Below are 22,159 nucleotides of genomic sequence, written 5' to 3'. Positions count from 1 at the left end.
GGATACGTAGAAGAAAATATCACTAAGATAAGAAATTCAGTAAACACTTGTTTCATGGGTTAGCAACCCCCCAGCCTGGTTTGAGCACACTTAAAAAAACCTCTTCACTCTTCTGCGTCCCCCATCCTTTTCAACATGGAGAGGACAGTTTCTAAAATAATAACAATGACAACATACAGAAACACTGATCCAACTCGACTCTGAATTAAAGTTAGCATCGTATAATCCACACCCATTACTTCCGGAATTGATTGTTTGAAATGTAACTAGGACTTCTGTTTCTAGAAGGAATATATTATATCTCCCTCATTACAGCAAATAAAAAACCATCTCCAATAGTTTTAGAAAACCAGATGGTTTTCTTTTACCCAGACGCTTCCTGAAGGGCAGAATCAACCTCACTGTGAATTCCTCTTTACACATGCAGTATGGGTCTTTAAAAAGGGGGAAATTAGGGGCACCTGGGTGGCTGAGTTGGTTAAGTATCTAACTCTTGATTTCGCCTTAGGTCATGATCCCAGGGTTGTGAGATTGAGCCCCATGTTGGGCTTCACGCTGAGCATGGAGTCTGCTTAAGATATCTCTCTCCCTCTCCTTCTGCCCCTCCCTTGTTCATGTGCTCCTCTCTCTATCTCTCAAAAGAATGAATGAATGAATAAATAAATAAATAAATAAATAAATATAAAAGGGGGAAATGGTTCTTCACAGAACTGTTATGTAACAACTAGAAAAGATAAAATCCAATGCCACATGGATTTCCTGACCTTCCTTAAAATTCTCTACTCAGAAGGGTGCCTGGATGGCTCAGTCGGTTAAGTGTCCGACTTCAGCTTAGGTGAATACAAGCCCCGCGTCAGGCTCTGTGCTGACAGCTCAGAGTCTGGAGCCTGCTTCGGATTCTGTCTCCCTCTCTCTCTGCCCCTCCTTTGCTCTCTCTCTCTCTCAAAATTAAACATTAAAAAAAATTTTTTTTAACTCTCCATACTCACAAAGGATTTGTAGACTGGCAGGCAGGTCCTTTGAGAATAATACCCAGGTCCCCCTCACTTAGGAACCACATGTTTATATATTGCAGAAAAGCAAAGTTTCATGTAATTTTGAAAACACTTCAGAAAAAAAATTTCTACAACCTCCTCTAAACCTCTGGTTTATCAACCAGCTGCATTAGAAAATGATTCTGCATCCTGGATGATTTGTGCTCCAACATGATGTGTCCAGGCTGTTCTGCCCCAACACCCCCAACCCCTCAGATAGCACTAGGGAGTACAAAATGAGAATGCAAGGCCCCGTATTAAAAACGTTATTGAGAATTTCAAGATGGCGACAGCAGATCATTAAACCAAGAGCAGTGCCCCTTGTGACTGACCTCGGGGAAGAACATGGAGAGGTCTGGCAAGCCCATTTTCAGTCCTTCCTGACTCAACGTCTTCCTCTATTTCTTCAGTGTATTTCTTTGTTTTCTTGTTTACCATCTATATTCCCCACTGGAATGTAAGCATCATAGATCTTGTCTATCTTATCCAGCACTGTATATCTAGCATCCATGCTGGCACACAGCAGACATTCAGTTATCAGGGAGAAGGGGACAGTGAGAAGGGAGGGCAGGAGGGAGGGAGGAGGAAAAGAAAGAGGAGGGAGGGAAAGACCACTGATTGTAGTTCATCCCCAGCTCTCCGACAGCCACTCATCTATTTTTAGTTGCCTTATTTCCCCTTGTACTTCTTGGGATCTCAGATCTATCCTGATAGGTAGGGATCAAAGAAAAACCTGGAGGGAGATAACAGAATATAATTAACATTACTAAGCACTTGCTAAAAGATCCTCATCTGTGCCGGTCCTTTAATACATAGACTCTCCTTTGTTTCAGCTAGAGTCTTCTGGGTGAGAGAAGCAGACACCCATGATATCCGCCGTGGGACCCAGGTTGGACAGGGACAGCACCTGGAGTGAGAATGCCTGCTCTCCTGTGCTCGCTGGCTCTCTTTCTCTTGCACTCTGTTTCTCTTGCTCAATCTCTCTCCCAGCACTTCTGCTTCAGCTGAAGCTTTTCTCTCTTACCCCCCAGCCTCTCAGATCACCCACAAATGCTTGCCCTGATAACCCCAGCTTTCACATGTTCTCTTGGGCCCTGACTCTACCTCATGACATTTCAGCTGAAAAATCCCACCTCTGGCCACTCATCCCAATATTCCAAATAGGCCAAATTCCCAAGAGAGTACCTGAGTGGTACAGCGGTAACAGGGAGCTGGCCAGGCCTGTGGATGTGCTGCCCTTGAATCAGACATCACTGATATCATGTGATATATAACTTGGCTGCCCAGGGCGTGTGAGCAGTGTAATTCCCATTAAGTGAGTCTAGGGGTGGGATGACACCTTACATGTTCGTTTTACATGTCCTTGCGATAGCCCTGATGAGGTGATCATTGTTACCCCCATTCTGTAGGTATAGAGCTTGAAGACCAGAGAGGCTAAAGCGTTTGCTCAGTTCCTACCAACGATAAGCATCATGGTCAGAAGTCAGGTACAGCTGAGCCTGCAAAGCCCCTACGAGGAAGCTGCCTCCAAACAGAGAGGAAGCCAGCAGAGGTGGCCCAGAATGCATGTTACCCACTCTGAAATTCAGAACTTCTCCTTCACACGCAAATCCCAAAAAGCTGACCTATCTGTAAGACTGCTGTAACTAAGTACTGCAGACTAGGTGACTTACCAACAGGAATCTACTGTCTTATAGTTCTGGAAGCTGGAAGTCCACAATCAAGGCATCAGCTGGGAAGCTCCTCCCTGAGGGAACCTGTTCCATGGCTGCCTCCTTGGCTTGTGGTTAGTCATCTTCATGTTCACGTGGTGTCCTCCCTCTATTGTATCTGTGTCCAAATGTCCCCTAATAACTTCATTTTAGCCTCGTGAAGTCCCAATTTCCAAATAAGGTCACATTCTAGGACTGGGGGTTAGGGCTTCATCATGTGAATTTTTGTGGCACACAATTCAGCCTCTAGCAGTGAGTGAATTGGAACACTCACAGAGCTCCTGCTCATTACACTGTTTCTCATGTTCTCAGAATCGGGGCCAGAGACAGCCATGGACAGCAAAGGCACACACAGCACTCACATGCCACCGCCGTTATTAGGACTGACCCTGGAGATGCTGGGGACTGCCTTCTTTAGTGCCTTGGAGGGACGAGGTCCACTCTTACTTTCCTTCCACCAAGGATCTCCTGCCAGCCTGTTTTCCAGAAATAGCTGCATCAAACTAACCTCAGTGAGGCCTCCTTCCCATCTCACCACCCAAGTCTCCTCCTCCACAGCTTTCGAAGGGCCTGACAGGAGCCAACTTCCAGTCACTAGCTGAGCCCCTCGCACAACAGAGGAGGCTCCTACATGCTTGTTGCACCACAGATCAGGCAGGATCCTACTTTTAAGCAAATATCATCTACCCTGTTCAATAGGATAAGCAGATTTATCGTAAAACATAACTTCAGGAAACAGCCACCTACAAGGTGTGAATGGTGAGTGCAGCAATGAGGTTAGACCATGCGAGTCAGGGCCTGGTCCCCCACACCAGTAACATACATGCGGGGAGCCATAAACACGAGCAGAGATTGGCTCGTGTCACCCTAAATGGTTAACACAAGAGTTTGGACTTAAGGCTTAGCTCAAATTCTGGTTCTGCCACTGATCCTACAGCAGTGGGCAAAGTTTTTAACCTCTCTGAACTTCAGTGTCTTTATCTAGAAAACAGGTACAATTACACCTACTTTGCAAAGTTAGGGTAAGGATGAAATGAGGTGACATGTACAAAATGCTAACACAGCCCTGGGCAGTGAAGAAATGTTCAAACAGTGGCAGTTAATGTTATCATCACTCCAAATCTTTGCTTAACAAATTTAACTTGTTATTAAATTTCATCTTAATTTTAAAATTGGTGTGCAATTTAACCCTAATAACAGGGATACCTCCTACCACTTCCTAATTTAATTGGCTTCAGGTGCACAGAGACTACCAATTAAATGCGAACAAGAAATCCAATGGATGGATTTGTAAGTCGGTAGACTTACAATAGTATTTGTCAATCTCGCAAACATAGATAATAATTCTGATTTGACAAACAACCCCCAAGCATCTGTCATTTACCTGGCATATTTTAAGACAATGGTAAAATATTTTTATTTTTTATGGCTGAATCGTACTCTACTGTGGGTGTAGACCACATTTTCTTTATCCATTCATCTGTTGATGGACACTTAGGTTGTTTGCACAAAAACCTTTTTGTTTACAAAAGGTTTCCACGTACATCAGCACATTTGATGCTCACAAAGGCTGGCACCATCTCCGTTTCCATCCTACAAATAAGAATATGGAGGCGGAAAGGTCATGTGCCTTGCTTGTCTGAAGGTAAAACCAAGGTTACATACATTTAACATCTTCGTGCCGGCACTACACTTTCTCTTGTTGCAACAACCAGGAACGGTCCCGGGAAGCCTGCTGGGTGAGGGCAGCTTGGGAGAAGACAAGGAAAAAGAGAGAAAAGAAAATTGTTTTGCATGAAAAACGAATAGGACTTTAATGAAGGAGAGAAGAGAGCACGTGGCAGAGCAACATGAGCACGTAGATAAAAGCAGACATTTCTTTAGAAATAGGAATCTCTGGAATGAAAATGTTTAAAGATCTCCACATTTCTTTGATGTAAACCTCCTCCACATTCCTAAAACTTTAGAAATATCTGCTATATACCCAAAAATCCTTGTGTGCATAGGTTTTGGTAGAAACCTAAGTAAAGGAACTGAAACATGACTTCAAGGTTGACAATAACCCAAGAGAATACATGCGCAGGCAAGTGGGAGGCGACCAGACACGGAAGGGTTCAGCTCAGAGCAGAGGTGACAAGAAAAATGAACCACACCCAGGATGCCCAGAGAGGTTGTCAGCCTGCACAGGGGACTTGTGATGGTACTCAACCCAACGTCACCCAAAATTCAGGGGACAAGCAAAGGCTAGTATGGATAACAAAGTGATTTGGTACTTTGAGGAAAGGTAGAGTCTAAGACACCTTTTTGCTTGTTACTCGGGAGAAGTTTTCAGTTTGGAGTTCTACTGGCTAGGAATGAGAATAAGAAGATAATTTAAACAGAATGCCCCGTGGCTACACTTCCAAAGAACCTTCAAAGCCCTCAGACTCCTTTGCAAGGGAGACATCAGGCAGATGGCTCTCATGACCAAGTTAATTCTGGGCACTACTAACAGCTGCCCATGGAACCCTGTGGCCAAAATGTTTGCAAATACACATAAATTTGGAACTGAAATAACTGAAGCATTGGCTTCCAAACTTCCTTCAGCAATATCCTTCTGCTCAAACAAAATCTTCCGTGGACCACACAGGGGAAGGAAGCTGGAAATACGAAGTCCCCTAAGCAAAACCTGGGAAGCACTCTTTAAAAACCCAAGACATTGGAGGTGAGGAGGAGGAAACACATCTTTCCTGAGAAAGTTTGTATTATGTTAATTTTCAGTTACAACAGACAAGGTAAATTCTCAACAATATTGTTTCAACTGATCTGTGGTGGAAAAACATCAGAATGGAGAGGGAGCAGGATATTGGTGGGGACTGAGGGAAACTTCTGGGGTGAGGGTAATATTCTAAGTGTTGATGGGCGTGCGGGTTACTTTTGTCAAAATGCAACAAATAGGTCCTTTAGATGCGTGTATTTCATAGACGTAAAGGTCATATCCAGTTGGCGGGGAGGGGGGAGACTAGCAAATATTGGACTCTAGTTAACGATATGCATGTTGAAGTATTGAAAGGAAAGTGTACAGATGTCTGCACCTTACTTTAAATTCATCAAAAATAAAACAAGATGGCTTGATGGATGGATAGAAGGATAGATAAATGAATAGACTGGTGACAGGGCACATGTCTTTGTCATGGTAGATCGGAAAATGTTAACAGTCGAATCTAGGCAGTTGAGCATACAGCAGGTTTCAACTTTGCTGTATACTTGAGATTTTTCCTAACGAAATACTGGAGAAAGAGTCTTTATCTTTTGGAGATATGTATTGAAATACCTACGGATAAAATTATACAATGTCTGGTTTGCTTCAAAATAATATGGAAGAACAAGTGTGAGGACAATAGAGGAAATATGATTGGCTAAGAGATCTTCGTTGTTGAAGTGGGTAACGGGAACATGGGCTTGTCTTAGTTCCAGCTGCTATAACAGAATCCCATAAACTGGGTGGTTTAAACAACAAACCTTTCTTTCTCACAGTGCTGGAAGCTGGGGAGAGCCCTCTTCTGGTTTGCGGGCATCGTCTTCTCTTGTGTCTTCACAGGGTAGAGAGAGAAAGAGGAAGCAAGTTCTCTCCAGTCTCTTCCTATCAGGGCACTAATCCTATCAAGAGGCTCTCCCTCATGACCTAATCACCCCCAAAGGCCCCCCTCCACACACCATCTCATTGGGTTTTAGAGTTTCCGTATATGCATTTGAGGTGGGGGGGTGGGGGAGACCCAAACATTCATTCCACAGCAGGAGTTAATTTTACTCTTCTTTCTCTCTACTTTTTGTGCATATGCTTGAAAGCCCTGTAATAAGAAATTTTTAGAAGTGAAAAAAAAATACTGCATTACATATTCTTTCATTTTTTATTTTTTTATTTTTTGAGAGAGAGAGAGAGAAAGAGAGCATGATCGAGGGAGGGGCAGAGAGAGAGGGAGACAAAGGATCTGAAGCAGGCTCTGCGCTGACAGCAGTGGGCCTGACGCCGGCCTTGAACCCACGAAACTGTGAGATCATGACCTGAGGCCAAACCAAGGGTCAGACGCTCAACCAACTGGGCCATGCAGGCAACCCCTCCCAATTTCTACTTTTAAAATATGATGAAATATTGTGTTAAAAACGTCTTAAGAAGCAATAAATAATACATTCTACCCTTTATGTACCCTGTAGTAACAGGTTCCCATTTAAAAGGTTGAAATAGCAATTGTCCTCTCTTATCAAATTCATTCAACTAAAATTGTGCATAACTTGGAAAAGGCCCAGATCCCACTCTAAAAGCGTTTCTCCTTACGAAGCGCCAAGAAAGAATTCCAAGTCGTTAAACTGTATCCAGCTCTGGTTCCTGACATGGTGACCCCGTAACGGAGATAATAAGAAGGCTACTATTTCGGATGTGGCTGCTGCGCCCAGCTATGTAAGACATACCCAGGCCCAGGGAGTCCAGGGGCTTGCCCACACAGGGACCCAGGTTTTTTGCCTCCTGGGTCACTGCTCCCACTTTTTCCATACCGCCTTTCCAGCAAAATGCTTGAACTCTCTTACCAACAAGAAAAAAAAAAAAATCACACTTTTGAAATTCATCAAAATGGAATTTCTCCTATATGTGCCCTATGCAATAAAGCTTGATTCAAAGAAACGCCCCCACATTCTGATGTTTAGCCAAACCACCTCAGGCTTTACAATGGGGCCAGAAATACGACAAAGCCCGGCTGCGTTCCAAGATCTTCCGACCTTCCTGCTCACCATCAAAAAGCAAAGCTCCTTCTCCCCCACTCCTTCCTCTCGGCGCTCTCTCCCCCACCTCAGACTTTCTTGTGGTATTTCAAAACATTTCCTTATGAACCTGGATAAAACACGAACAACCAAGGATATGGAAAACTGGAACCTTGTTTCCTGAACAATTTGAAACCTAAAAATAAATTAGCGCTTGTGTGTTCTGTTTGAGTTTTGGATGAAAGCCCAAGACGCTGTCTTTTGCACCTGAACTGGTTTGCCCATACCTGCGCGAGGGAACCGCCCTGCCCTTGGTGGAAATAGGATGGGTTATTGTTCTGTGTGTTTTAGGCTTTTTGGTCTTATTCAAGAGCATTCCCCTGAGGGCAAGAGATGGACCTGGGTGATGGATCACACAGAGCAAAGGAAATGTGTGGAGGGAGCGATCAGCCAGATGGGCCAGATGCTACAGCAGGCACTAGGTAGCCAGTGGGCTCAGTAAAGCCTGGTCAGCACGCAGGTATGACGGCCAGAGGGCGTGTAAAAAAGCGAAATGGGCGTGTAAAAAAGCGAAATGGCCACGTGGAACTGTCAGAGGGGCTGATACAGGTGAGTCAGGCTGTGGGAGAGGATGGAGCTCACTGTCAGCCAGGGCTGCATAGCGACCCTGTGAGAGAGGGCTCCGGAGCCAGCCCACCATGAGTGTAAAACTTGTCTCCTCCGCTTCCCAGCTGGGTGACCTTGGCTAAGGAACCTGACTTCTCCAGGTGTCAGTTTCCCCGCTTCCAAAGTGGAGATGATTTCAGTCAACATTGATTGATGAAGCATCTTCCACAAGTCAGCTCCTGTTCTGAGAACTCTATATTTAGCCTTCTGAACAACTATATGTGTCCGTATATTACTATCCCTGTTGGAAGGAGCTAAGTAAATTTGTAAAGGTCATAGGGCTGTCAAGTGGTGGGGCCCCACCACAGGCCAGGGAACTAACTGGACTGCAAAACCCACCAGTTAAACCAGTTAGCTCTCTTACCTCCCTTTTGTGGTCACTGGGCAACAGTGACCATTCATAAGACCCTCTGCGCCCCCAAAAGTGTTATAAAGCAATAGCTGAAGGAGTAGGCCTGTTCACCTAAGATTGCAACAACTTGCCAATAGCTAAGGTAGATGTAAATCAAACTGGGAAGAGAGAAGAGGGCTGGGGCCCCAGGGAGGACACCTAGAGGCAGACACCACAGGGACTACCAAGAAACACCAAAAGCAGCTGCCCGGGGGCAGGCAAGATGGCCTGAGGAGAGCCACAGGAAGTGCCCTCTGCAGGGAGCCGGTTATGGTCAAGATATGACTGGCAATCCCGGAAGTGACCCCTACCTCAAAATACGTATCCTACCTCAAAATCTAAGGTATTTGGTTCAGCTCCTAACCTGGAGAAGGCAGGACAGGACAATCATTACAAATACCACCTAGAAGGGGGTGGAGAGGGGAGGGCTGGGAAAAGCCGAGGCCATTTCTATCCCAGGGTAAAACTCAGAACAGTGCTCAACTGCTATTTCTTTTTTTTTTTTTTTAACGTTTATTTATTTTTGAGACAGAGAGAGACAGAGCATGCACGGGGGAGGGACAGAGAGAGAGGGAGACACAGAATCCGAAGCAGGCTCCAGGCTCTGAGCCATCAGCCCCAGAGCCCCACGTGGGGCTCGAACTCACGGACCGCGAGATCGTGACCTGAGCTGAAGTCGGACGCTTAGCCGACTGAGCCACCCAGGCGCCCCTCAACTGCTATTTCTTGGGTCTGTGTTCCTATCCGCATATTTGTTACTTGTGTCATCTCCATGGAGACACTAACTGTAAAAAGTTCTTAAAAATGAAAAACACTGTGCACTTATTTCAGTGAGAACAAGGAAGGAGGGTTGATGGAAACGACGCAGCCGCCTTTGAAGACAGCTCCAGGAGAGGGAGAATTTGGAAATGAGACACAAGTGGGCCAAATCCCAAGGGCTTATAAGACGGAAAAAAGAAACATGTGGAAGTCTGTTAAAGGCTGCAGAGATGGACCTCGGGGTAGCCAGAAGGAGGGCTGGGCTCTCCCACTCTTCAACCCGGCAGGGACTCCCTCCAGGCCTGCGACGGAAACAGCATCCACATGCTACCTGCCAACCACAAGCCCACTGGAGCCCAGGGAGGGGTCTGAGCCTGCTCTTTTCCCACCAAGTCCCTTGGTAGTCTATACAGAGTCAGCCTCTGATGGGTCTTCATCTCTCTGTCTCTGTCCTTCTGAGAGACGCAGGAAGGAAAGGGGAAGCATGTCTGCATCTCTTCAAGACTAAGAGAGGTTGAACTGGGGGCTGAGCCTGGGAAAGCTACCCACAAAGGGAGCCCGCAGAGGATGGGTCACCCTGACCGCCCTGCAGGCAAGAAACATCCCCCTCTGGCACTCGAGCCCAAACCAGCTGACTCTCCTTCTGCACCCGGGGGGTGTGCATGTGGTCAACATGCAACCCACCGCCCCTTCATCAGGAGAGACTCAGGGCCCATGTCTTCGTGCAGACCCATCAGCCTTCTGCGCATGGACGACCTCCTTCAATGCACCCCGGGGTACCTGTAGGCTAAAGAACAGAAGACGGGGTGACAAGACATCCCCACTGGGGGGTAGATGGAACAAATCAGTTGAAGACCTTTGAGGTGATAGTTAGAGGCCCCCCAGCCATGCTGACCGCACTCCGTGCAAGCAGGCCTAGGACCGTCCTGATCTTCAGAGTGGAACAAGACAGACTTCCTCTTTGCTCAGATCAATCACCTCGCACAGCTTGGCTGCACTACTGATTATTAAAAGACTCTGCTCCCACCAGATGAGAAGGATCCCAAACAATAGAGAGACAAAAAGAAAAGAAAAATGTGTCATGCTACATCCAGACCACGTGGAGAAGTCAGCCTGTATGACTTCCGTTTACTTAGCAAAGGTCAAAAAACACCATTTTACAAAGGATGACAACTATACCAAAGTTATATGTTTCAATTTCTGGAATGAAGTGTAAAGAAAAAGACGAAACGGAATAAAATATAAATTATGTTCTGTCTTGTTTGCATCTAAAGATCATCATTTTTGTGTAAAAAACACTGTTTTATAGGGTGCCTGGGTGGCTTACCTGGTTAAGCGTCTGACTTTTGATTTCGGCCCAGGTCATGAGCTCACAGTTCTTGGGATCAAGCCCTGCATCAGGCTCTGTGCTGAGCATGGAGCCTGCTTAGGATTCTTTCTCTCCCTCTCCCTCTGCTCCCCCCCCAAAATAAATAAGCATTTTAAAAAGAAGAGGTTTATTAAAAAATAATAATAAAAATAAAACTGTTTTATAGGTGGCTTCTTTCAGTTCTTCAAACATGCAAAATTCATTCCTGCCTCTGAGCCCTCACACATGCTGTTCCATTTACCAGAACTCCATGCTTTGCGTGACTTCTCTCTTTTATCCTTCAGGCCTCAGCCTGAGTGTCCTCTCTTCAGTAAGGCCTTGGCTAACTATCCCATCTAAATTAGGACCCCTCCCCTTATTGCCTGTCCTAGTACCCTGTTTCTTTCAAGGGCTTATCAGATTTGGAATCATCTATCAGTTTACTTTGATCTTTCCTACTGGAATATAAGTATTACAGACCCAACACAGAGCACAATGTAAGGCACGTAAGAGTGCTTGGTGAAAATGTACTTACATGAATGGAGGGAAGAACAAAACGTAGGATTTGGTGTAAAAGTGGGCCTGCCGGTGTGTGGGGGTTAAGGCCAGGAGCCCACCCTCACCTCGGAGGCTGTTCTTAATACCCCTTCTCCCAGCCCAGCCTTGTCCCAGCCAATTCAGTTTCAAGCCTCTAAACTGCCCTCCTCTACATACGGCCCATCAATGCCCTCACCTGCAAGAGTCTCAGTCACAAAGGAGGTACGAGGCTTAGTTTCTTGTACCCACTGGCTTCCCAGTGGGCGGCCCCCTCTACCAAACCTTTCCAAAGGCCAAAAGGGCACCCAGACAGCCATTGGTATGAGCTGAAGGTCAAGTACAGGACTGGAGTTGCAATAAGGCAATATTCCCTGTCCACATGAGACAGCTTAAATTCATGCTCAAAATATCTCACTATTAGAATTTAACCTGTTTTTTAAATAGACTTTCCTTTTTAGAACAGTTTCAGATTAACAGAAAATTGACGAGAGTACAGAGAATTCCCATATACCCCCCATACCTAGTTCTCCCTAATATTAACATCCCTCATTAATATGTACATTTGTTACAATTAATGAATCAGTGCTGACACATTATTTTTGACTGAAATCCACATTTTACTAGATTTCCTCAGTTTTAACCCAATGTCCTTTTTCTGTTCCAGGATCTCATCCAGGCATCACATTACATTTAGCCATTGTGTCTCCTTAGGCTTCTCTTGGTTCTGACAGCTTTTCAGACTTTCTTTGTTATTTTTTTAAATTTTTTTAGGGTTTATTTTTCAGAGACAGAAAGAGAGAGAGACAGGGCACGAGTTGGGGAGGGGCAGAGGGAGAGGGAGACACAGAATCTGAAGCAGGCTTCACGCTCCAAGCTGTCTGCCCGATGCGGGGCTTGAACCCACGAGCTGTGAGATCATGACCCGAGCCGAAGTCGGACACTAAACCGACTGAGCCCCCCAGGTGCCCCTCAACTTTCTTTGTTATTGATGACTTGACCAGTTTTGCATGGTTTGGGCAATCGCTCTATAGAATGCTCTTCTAACCGGGATTTTGGAGGTTTGGGATGAAGGTCAAAGAGGTAAAGTGTCACTGTCATCACATGAGATCAAGAGTACATACCGTCAACATGACTTATCACAGTAGATGTGGGCCTTGAGTATCTGGCTGAGGTAGTATTTGTCAGATTTCACCACTACACCCCCATTCACACTGTACTCTTTGGAAAGAAGTCACTGCCTCCATTTAAGGGATGGGAAGCTGTGTGTGCCCCCTCGAGAGGGAGGTATCTACATAAATCATTTGGAATTCTTCTGCACAAGACATTCGTGCCTTCTCCTTTGTTTATTTATTTGCTCAGTCATTGGAACCAGTATGGACTCTGGGATATTTATTTTACACTTCGGGTTATAATCCAATTCTATTTTATTTTGTCACTTAAATTGGTCCACCTTTGGCCACCGAGAGTTCTTCCAGTTGGCTCCGGTCTCCCTTTGACATACCTCTAATCAAGTGGAGTTTGGTTTTGTTTGTTTTAAGCACTTTCCTACTTTTCAGAACTACAAGATGTGACCTGTTTCTTAAATCATGCCAGTAGCAGACCCTGACGTAAGGTAACCCCAGAAGTAGGCAATTAAAAGGCTGCCCCTGCCTTTTATCGATGGACGGGGATATTTCTAGCCTGCATGGCTCCCTGGTGTTCACTTTTATGAAGCTCTTGCTTTGCCTCTCACCCAGACGTCATTTGTCAAGTGCCAAGGGGCACAGAAAGCCATGGGACAGGGGAGGTGGGAGGCCACAGTAGGGGGATGGCAACAGCAGAGTCTGAAAGACTGGGATTAGCTGTGGCCTCCACACTAGCTGAGTTACCTTAGAGTAGGTCACTCACATCTCTGAGCCCTGGCTTCCTCATACGTTCCTTGCAGGACTTTGTGACGACGAAAGGTAATTCATATGAATGCCTAGCACAGTACTAGGCCCAAAGTTGTTGCTAATAAATAAATAAATAAATGGTTAGCCTCATAGAAGAAAGATTGGGAGAGCCAGTCCACTCTACAGGGATCTCAGGGTTGCAAGCAAGAACAACCCGCTCGCTCGGGCCTCTCCAGCCAGCTGGGGCTCCGTCAGTTCAAAACCAAGCAAATGACTCATGAATTCTAATCCATTCTTCCAGTCTCAGCTTCCCTCCTTCATGCTGGGAGGCCAAATTACAGTATTTTATTATTTTGCCTCTTTACTGTGTATTTTATTTATCTCTGTTGTGCTGCCTAGTTTTTGGCATTTTTTCAAAAGCTCGACATGTTCCTACCTGCTATTTGTATTCTCGGTAAAACCACCAATCGCTATAATGTACCTCTCCCAACCTTCAGGAGGATTTCTATGCGGCGCGTTTGCCACACTGCTAGCTTCATTAATCTGGAACTGGATGCTGGGACTCCATGTACTGTTTCGATTTATATGTTCTCTCAGTATGTTTGTCATTTTCCTGAATCAGAGACTCTGCTCCTGGGTAAGCGGCTGCTCACGGTGGCCCCCACCAACCAACCCCCAACTGAATAATAGAACAGGTGTTGATAGAATAAAGGTAGGATATATCGGACTTCTAAACTGACCTGAAATCAGAAAGGTCAACAGTGCTATAGCCAGATGTCCTCTGAGTACAGGGCTCCCGGTCATGGTGCAAGTTGGTATCTGGCTTTCCTTCACTGAATGCCAAGAGTTCAGGACCACCTATGTCTTGTCCACTGCTGTATTCCCACAGTGTAGCACAATGCCTGACACATAGCGCATGTCCAATGAATATTTACTGAATGAATGAATGGGTTTTCCAGAAAAGTAGGCACTCCTGCTTTTCTTTCATTTCCTGGTAGGTGCAGAAGAGCTCTTCTCCTTAGTTCAAAGATTGGCTCCATTTGACGTGGCCTGCCATGTTGTGTTCTAAACTGTAATCTGAATCAGAGACTGAGAGACCCCTGGAAGGGAAAGGAGAGAACAAAGGTGAACTTGGATATGTTCCCATGGACATGTTCATGTTCCCATGAAGGGAACAGTGGCCTTAGAAAAGACCCCGGAGAACTCTCCCACCCCTGCTACCACGTGATGACACAGGGAGAAGACAGCAGTCTGTGATGGAGGAAGCAGGTTCTCACGAGGTACCAACTCTGCTGGCACCTTTCCCTGGGACCCGCAGCCTCCAGAACTGTGAGAAATAAATTTCTGTGGTTTATAAACCATGACATCTATGGTATTTTGTTATAGCAGCCCAAGCAGACTAAGACAAATGCCCTCTCACCCCCTCCAGGGAACTTCCCCAACCATCAGTACCAAACATACCCTTCCAGGCCCAGCCCACCCAGCACCAAGGTGGCTCTCTTCCACGACACCTTCCCGGGCCCACTGACTCAAAAACTTGAAACCTGTAGCATGAGCCCATGAGGCTCATCCACACGGCAGACACACACTCTGAGGCCCCTTCCCTTACTGTACAATCTCTCGTGCGCCAATCCTATATGGTGCCTGCACTTTTTACCTGTTCGCAGCTCATCTTCCCAGCTACCCTATAAATTCCTCGACAGTAGAGACGCGTCTTATATTTTTTGTTAGTTCTGTCTGTCCTGGCACCACCTCCAGCACATGGAAGGTTCTTTCTAAAGTCACCCACCTCCAAGGCACCAGCCTTAATCACTTCATCATTTCATCAAAAGGGAGGAAAAGGGAGGATGCAGAAAGGAGGTCAGAGAAAGGAAAGAGGGAGAGGGTGGGGCAAGGCAAAGAACATGAGCTAACCAAAATAAAAATAATTGAGCCCAAACACGCCCCGACAGTAGGTTAGGTTACATTTCACCGAAGTATCAAGTGGATTAAAACAAACAAACAAACAAACAAAAAAACAGTGACGGGGCACCTGGGTGGCTCAGTCAGTTGAGCGTCTGCCTCTTGATTTCAGCTCAGGTCATGATCTCACGGCTCATGAGATCAAACCCCGTGTCGAGCTCTGGTCTGGCAAAGCCTGCTTGGGATTCTCTCTCTGCCCCTCCCCTGCTCTAAATAAATAAATAAATAAATAAAAACAAGCAAACTAAAAAAAAAAAAAAAAAAAAGACCCAGTGCTGCTAAAGCAGAAGAGGCAAGTATGGCGAGCCTGCTTACCAATCCCCCCACTGCCTTTCTCCTTCAGGTTCCACTGCTAAGAGAAGAACCCCCTTTCCACAGCTCTAGCAGTCTGCTCTGTGCCTCACTGTGTTGAGTTCAATACTGTGTGCAATCAGCAGATGCTTACCACCTGGAAATCGTAGACCCATAGGTTTGCCAAGCTGGAAAAGCCCAGGCTAGGTTGCAATTCTAAACCTCATGTCCAGTGTCCCCTTCCAAAATAGAGAAGACCCTCTGGAAGCGGTATGAAAAATCTAGTATAAGCCATGTTAACTTTGCTGAGAAAATGTGTAAATTTCATCAGATTCTTAAAGGGGTCATGCTGTCAAAAAGTCACAGATCACCATCCTGGGCTAAGTTACAGACCAGGAAGCTCTGACCCAGAAAAGGTCAGCAAATACCCCCAAGGAAATAGAGCCAAGGTGGTAAAAGAACCTGAATTACAACCCAATTCTCCTGACTTCTGGCTGCCACTTTTTCTCCTGCACTTACTCTCTTCCTTTTTTCGTTATAAAGAGATTTCCTTTGTGACACTATTTGCTCTAACAGGATTTGACCTGTGGTATTCTGGATGCTTCACTCTGTTACATTTTAAGCACTTTCTATTTGCCTGCTTTCCTTCACCCTAATGATGCCCACAGAGATGTAATTTTCTCACTTCTCTTTTTCTATTATCACCTTATCTGGCCTTTGCCCACTCTCTTTTCTGCTACACATGGCATGTCTCTGGGTGCCCTTTTGTCCTCCCATCTTGATTTTATGAGAAGTATTTATTTCCATGTTTTCTGTATTTGCCTGGATGTATTCTTACAGAGCTGATAGTAAGACTCTTCTGTCTCAGCAGGAAACGATTGCTCATGGCAATTACGCCTGCTGTCTTCCTTTTCATTTTCCTCCAGCTCTTGATGAAATTGTGTTTCCAGAAACCCTATGAATTCTTTCTCAGACTCTTACATAACTCAGTATATTCAGCCATTTCTTTCTCATCCACATTTTTTGTTTGTTTGGTCGGTTGGGTATTTGGCTCATATTCTCTCCAAATAATTTGGTGCCTATTGTATCTTCGGTTTCTCTCACACTGTAGATGGTCTCCTGCATCTGAATGGACGGCTCGAGACTCAGGCACATTCGGTTGGTATTTGTATCATTAACTGCAGAATGAGTCTGTGAACCTGCCAGTTGCTGTGCTGCTTGTGACTCTGTTTTATTGATTTGTTGTTTGGGGGGGACTGTTTGTTCGCTCTTCTGTGGGGAAGGGACATTCATTTTGGGCCCAGTCTTAGGGCTAAAGTTTAGAATGTGTTCCTTTGTTCGAAGTTTATGTTCTTTATATGTTTATAGAGTTTGCCCCTTAGGCAAAGCTCAGTGTGTGTGTGTGTGTGTGTGTGTGTGTGTTCTGGGAATAATTCTAGAGGATATTTCATTGGACTTGAAACAGAGGCTCCAACATCTTCTCCATGAATCGATCAACACTTGAGGATAACTTCTCAATTCCACTTCCCCCAACCCCACCCGACCCAGTCCCATCCCCTTGCCCTGCCGCACTCTCAAGATTAGGGTTCCATCCCGGGAAAGAACGCCAGCAAAGTTAAGGCAGAAACCCCTGACAGGCCCTTACACACCACTCTGGGGTTCAGAGGAAGCCAGTAGCATCATGGGAAGGGGCTAGGGATGAGGCAGGAGGTAACACAAGAGAAGATAATCCAAAAGCAACTCGGATTCCTGGGATCCTTTCTTTGGGCCATGAGGTTCACTGATAGTGAATGTTACTTAGGAACAAACAAGACTGATGGCCTCTATCTGTTGAGACAGGGAAGGAGAAAATTCATCCCAAACCCCACCGAATAAGCAAGGGAGTGGAGGAGAGGTGGGTAATACTGAACCTTGGCTGCATTTCCTGGTTAGTTCAGAAGAGAGGGCAGCACAGGTTCTATGAGGAGGGCATGATGATCCCTTGGAAAGGAGTTGGGAGAGGCAGAGGCAGCGAGGCAGGGCCTAACATCCTCAGAGCTTTCATTATGGCAACTGCTCCCATCCACCTCATTCCCCTCCATGCATGGTACCCCTGTGAACTTTGAACCCTGCTAGGGGTGCCATCAAAGTTTGATCGATGTGTAAACTATATTTTTGCTGTAATAGGGAATACATACTGGCAATGTCTGCCCGATAAAATCTTGAGCTGAATGGGTCACAGTATGGAGCCTGGGGTCTGGTACAAGTTCCTGCCAATAGAAGGAAACAGGTTTAGTGTGATGTCAAGCCAGCCTGAAAAAGAGACTCCACATTCAATGCAGCTCACTAAACCTTTGCCCTTATGAATTTACAAGATCGTGTACCCTGCCGGTTAGCAATTCTATGCAAACAGAGTCAGCAAATAAATGATGTGATGACTATTGAAAACTTTTTTCAATGTTCTTATTTTTTTCCTTTGAAGAGGTGTTGACCTTCAAATGCACTGACAAAAAAAAAAAATTCAAGTATTCAGAAGGTTGCCAGGCATTCAGAAAGAATCGGTGAAAAGGATGATCTGATTTTAGAAAGCTAGAAATTAAAAAATAAAAATAATACCTATACATTCTCTTCCTCCCTCTGAAGATACCCAAAATGTCACCAATAGAAATTTGAGAGGCAGTATAATGGAACAAACACTGGCATCAGAAAATGAAGACTTTGACCCAAGTCTGCCTTTCACATGGCCTATGTCCCTCCCTGGGCAAGTCACTGAAATCAGGTTTTCAGCTACTTTTTCCATACAATGGAAAAGTTGAACCTCATCGTTAGCAAGGCCCAATTCAAGAAAACTAAACACATCAACGGACTAAATGTGTTCCTTTGTTCATTCAAAATGCAAATTACTTTACTGATCCCCATGGCAAAAAAATAAAAAGAATCTTCTATCAATTACATTATGGGTAGGAGACTCTGCATGATAATATAACTATGCCTTTATTTAAAAGGTTGGTATCTGGACACTTTTAAAGAAGAGACAATAAAGACACTATTTTCTAATCTTTCAATCCTTACAGCTGTCCAGATTGCATCAGAACATTCACAAAATGCATTCACAACCACTATCAAATTTCTTCCTCCAAGACACCATGAGAGAGAAGCATAATTATCACCTCCGTTTTACACGCGGGAAAACTAAAGCTCAAAATAACTTTCTAAGGACAGTGAATTGGAAGCAGAGTTGAAGCTAGAGTTAGTTCATTACAAGGGTGCCTGGTTTGGCTCAGTCGGTTAAGTGCCCAACTTCAGCTCGGGTTACGATCTCACGGTTCGTGAGTTCAAGCCCTGCATTGGGTTCTGTGCTGACAGCTCAGAGCCTGGAGCCTGCTTCAGATTCTGTGTCTCCCTCTCTCTCTCTCTCTCTCTCTCTCTCTCTCTCTGCCCCTCCCCTACTTGTGCTCTCTCTCTCTCTCAAAAAACATTTTTAGAGTTAGTTCATTACATACAATGCACAGTACAATGTGATTTTCTTATACTGTATAATGAAATGTGTCAACATTTAGAAGATCTACAGAGCTCGGTGAACCATTATGGTCCAAATGAACAATGAATAACATAAAGCCATGCATGGGTAAGTGATCCATGCAAAGTACAAGATAGATCAACGGGTTACAATATAACAGAATATGAAAATTTCATCGATCTGTTTTCAAACTTCATATTGGAATTAACCATCTAGAACTACCACTTGTTGAGCTTGAGAGTAGTATCAAGAATGAATTTCCACAATTATCTGAAACAGTTATGACAGTTCTGCTTCCTTTTCCAACCATATCTGTGGGAAGCTGGGTTTTTTGTCTATACGTCAACTTCGAACAAAACAACACACCCCAGCAGATTAGATGCCAAAACAGATGTGAGAATCCAGTGGTCTTCTAATAAATTAGATATTAAAGACATCTATAAAAATATAAAGTGATGGCACTCTTCTATGTTTTGTTTCCGAAAATAGAACTTTAAAAAAATTTAGAATGTTACTTGTGTTAACAGGCAATGAGACTGTTGCTCTTATTTTTTCATGAATTATTAAATAAATATTTTAATCTTTTCTCAGTTTTAACTTCTAGCATGGCAAATGTGAGTAGATATAATCTCTACAAACAAAATCTCTCTGGGGTTCTCAATAACTTTTAATAATATAAAGGGATCCTGAGACCAAAAAGTACAGAGAAGGAAGGCCACTATATGATGATAGAAGAATCATTTCACCAGGAAGATACAACAATCTCAAACCTGCATGGACTTAAAAAAAAAAGGTATCAAAATACATAAAGCATAGAGATTGGCAAATCTACCATCATAAAGGAAGATCTAATTGTATCTCTCTCAATTATTGTTAGGTCAAGCAAGCAAAAATGGGTCCAGAGATTGTGTCCATAAATGGATAAAGAAGATGTGGTGTGTGTGTGTGTGTGTGTGTGTGTGTGTATATATATATATATATATGGAGTATTATTCAGCAATCCATATATATATGGATATATACTCAGCGATATATATACATATATATATAAATATATAGAGTATTATTCAGCAATCAAAAAGAATGAAATCTTGCCATTTGCAACAACCTGGATGGAACTAGAGGGTATTATGCTAAGTGAAATAAGTCAGAGAAAGACAAATATCATGATTTCACTCATATGTGGAATTTAAGAAACAGAACAGATAAACATAAGGGAAGGGAAGCAAAAATAAGATAAAAAAAGAGAGGGAGGCAAACCATAAGAGATTCTTAAATACAGAGAACTGAAGGTTGCTGGAGGGACGGGGGGATGGGTTAAATGGACGAGGGGCATTAAGGAGGGCACTTGTCAGGATGAGCACCTGGCTGTTGTATGTAAGTGATGGATCACTAAATCCTACTCCTGAAGACATTATTGAACTATATATTAACTGACTTGGATTTAAATTTAAAAAAAAAAAGAAAAGAAATATGATAGTGTCACAAATACAGACCACATATCTAATTTAAAAATTGCAGTAGCCATATTATAAAAGTAAAAAGAAATAGATGAAGTGAATTTTATTTTACCCAACATATCCAAAATATCATTTAAACATGAAATATTAGAATTATTAATAAGGTGCTTCTAAAAAAATTAATGATAATGAAAATACTACACACCAAACCTTGCAAATATAGCAAAAATTGTACTCAGAGAGAAATGTATATCCTAAAATGCATAAGTTAGATCATTTAGAAACTAAGAACTAATGAGCTAAGCATCCAATTCAGGGCATTAAAAGAAAAACCAAAAAAGATGCTAAAAATGTAAACACACAAGTGAATGAAATAGAAAACAAAAGTAAAAGGCGGACGATCCACAAAGCCAAGTGTTGGTGGTATAAGGTTGAAAAGCAACAAAACAAACTGTGAAATCGGGCTCTTACAAAAGATGAGCAAGCAAGATCACACAAATAAAATCTCATCCCTGCGTCCCCCTTGGTGGCCTCAGTCCACACATCTCTAACCTGCAGCCATCAGGTGCTGTGCTTTCTGTGCGCTGGAAGGGTGGGTGGGTGTATTTGAAGTCGCAGCCTAAATGAGCCAAGGACACAACCGATCGGGCCTGTGGAGTTTCCACCCGCTGTGTCCCGGCTGAGCCATAGCTGCTCCGGGTCCGCAGGGCAAGCTGCTTGCCAGCTGAAAGAACCGGCGAAGAGCCAAGGGGCTGCCGAGCACCTGAAGCGGAAGCAGACAGGGAGCGAAGCTGCTGGGGGAAAAACACAGGCTGCCGACTGGGGAGGCTCAACAAGCAAAAGGCAAATCAGAGGCGAGTCAGTATTTCACCGTCCGCCAGCGCTGCATTTGCTACTCGTGAGGCGTGTGAACACCCCCATTCGGGGGGATGTGGGGTCCTGGAGGGCTCTCCGTGGCTACAGGAAATCTTTTGTTCATGCTGGTTGGGGAATTGTCTTTTGGTGTTCGTATCCTCCGTTTTTCCTCCGCTGTCTTCTAATACCTTTTCTGCAAGGACCGCAGAATCTCGCGGGCCCCGGTCATGTGTATAACAGAGGCCCATCCACACGTGCTAAGTCAAGATGTGTAGGCCAGAAAGAAAACACTCACCCAAATCGGCCGAACCCAAAGTTTTATAGGCATGGAAGGCCGTGAGAAGGAAAAAGAATTGCGAGTCAGGTACACAGAGTCATTTGCAGCTTCATGATCTCTGAAGAGAAGCGGCATTTCTAAACCGTAGGTGTGGAACTGAGGTTGGCTAGGACAGGTGCAACATGTTACACAGGGTACATTATCGCCAACTGGTCACCCATTGTAAATGAGTAATATCAACACTCTGCCTTGGAAATCTATTTGTTGTTAATGTACCTCAAACCACGGCCAAATAAACTCTTAAAATGGCAATACGGTGATTCATTTTCTCACACCCAAAGCCAGTTCAAGTCCTTTTGACTCTTGAAATGATCAGTCATTAATCTGCTAAAATGTTCCATGTAGTTGGAGAGAAAGCCCTGAATTCCAGTTTATCGGAAATTCAATTCGGAGTTCAATTAAAAATATCAATATTCTTCATTCAGAGAAACATCCCCCAAATAACGCTTTCATTTCCAATTCTAGTTAAAGGAACAGTCTGAGAAATTGCATGTTTTGTTGCTTTACACACCCATTAAAAAGCAGAAATAGGGGCGCCTGGGTGGCTCAGTCGGTTAAGCCTCCGACTTCAGCTCAGGTCATGATCTCATAGTTCGTGAGTTCCAGCACCACGTCCGGCTCTGTGCTGACAGCCTGGAGCCTGCTTTGGATTCTATGTCTCCCTCTCTCTCTCTCTGCTCCTCCCTGCCTCACACTCTCT

The 22,159-nt window shown here is 44.3% G+C and overlaps 1 long non-coding RNA gene across 2 annotated transcripts; it reads right to left on the bottom strand.

The window, feature by feature from the left end:
• Positions 1-9,029: 9,029 nt before the first annotated feature.
• LOC132671209 (uncharacterized) lies at positions 9,030-21,234 on the bottom strand. 2 transcript variants are annotated; one of them, XR_009607002.3, is made up of 4 exons: positions 20,820-21,234; positions 17,486-17,557; positions 13,796-14,155; positions 9,030-10,086 (listed from the first exon to the last, which is right to left on the bottom strand). It is a non-coding gene; the product is annotated as an uncharacterized LOC132671209 (long non-coding RNA). The 2 variants fall into 2 exon arrangements; XR_009607001.3 differs by lacking the exon at positions 17,486-17,557 and having other exon boundaries at positions 20,820-21,233.
• Between the last annotated feature and the right edge of the window lie 925 nt (positions 21,235-22,159).

The sequence above is a fragment of the Panthera onca genome, chromosome C1, assembly GCF_046562875.1.
Source record: "Panthera onca isolate mPanOnc1 chromosome C1, mPanOnc1 haplotype 2, whole genome shotgun sequence".
NCBI lineage: Eukaryota > Metazoa > Chordata > Mammalia > Carnivora > Felidae > Panthera > Panthera onca.
Note: the sequence above shows the minus strand (reverse complement) of the source record. Positions and strands in the feature narration are given on the sequence as shown.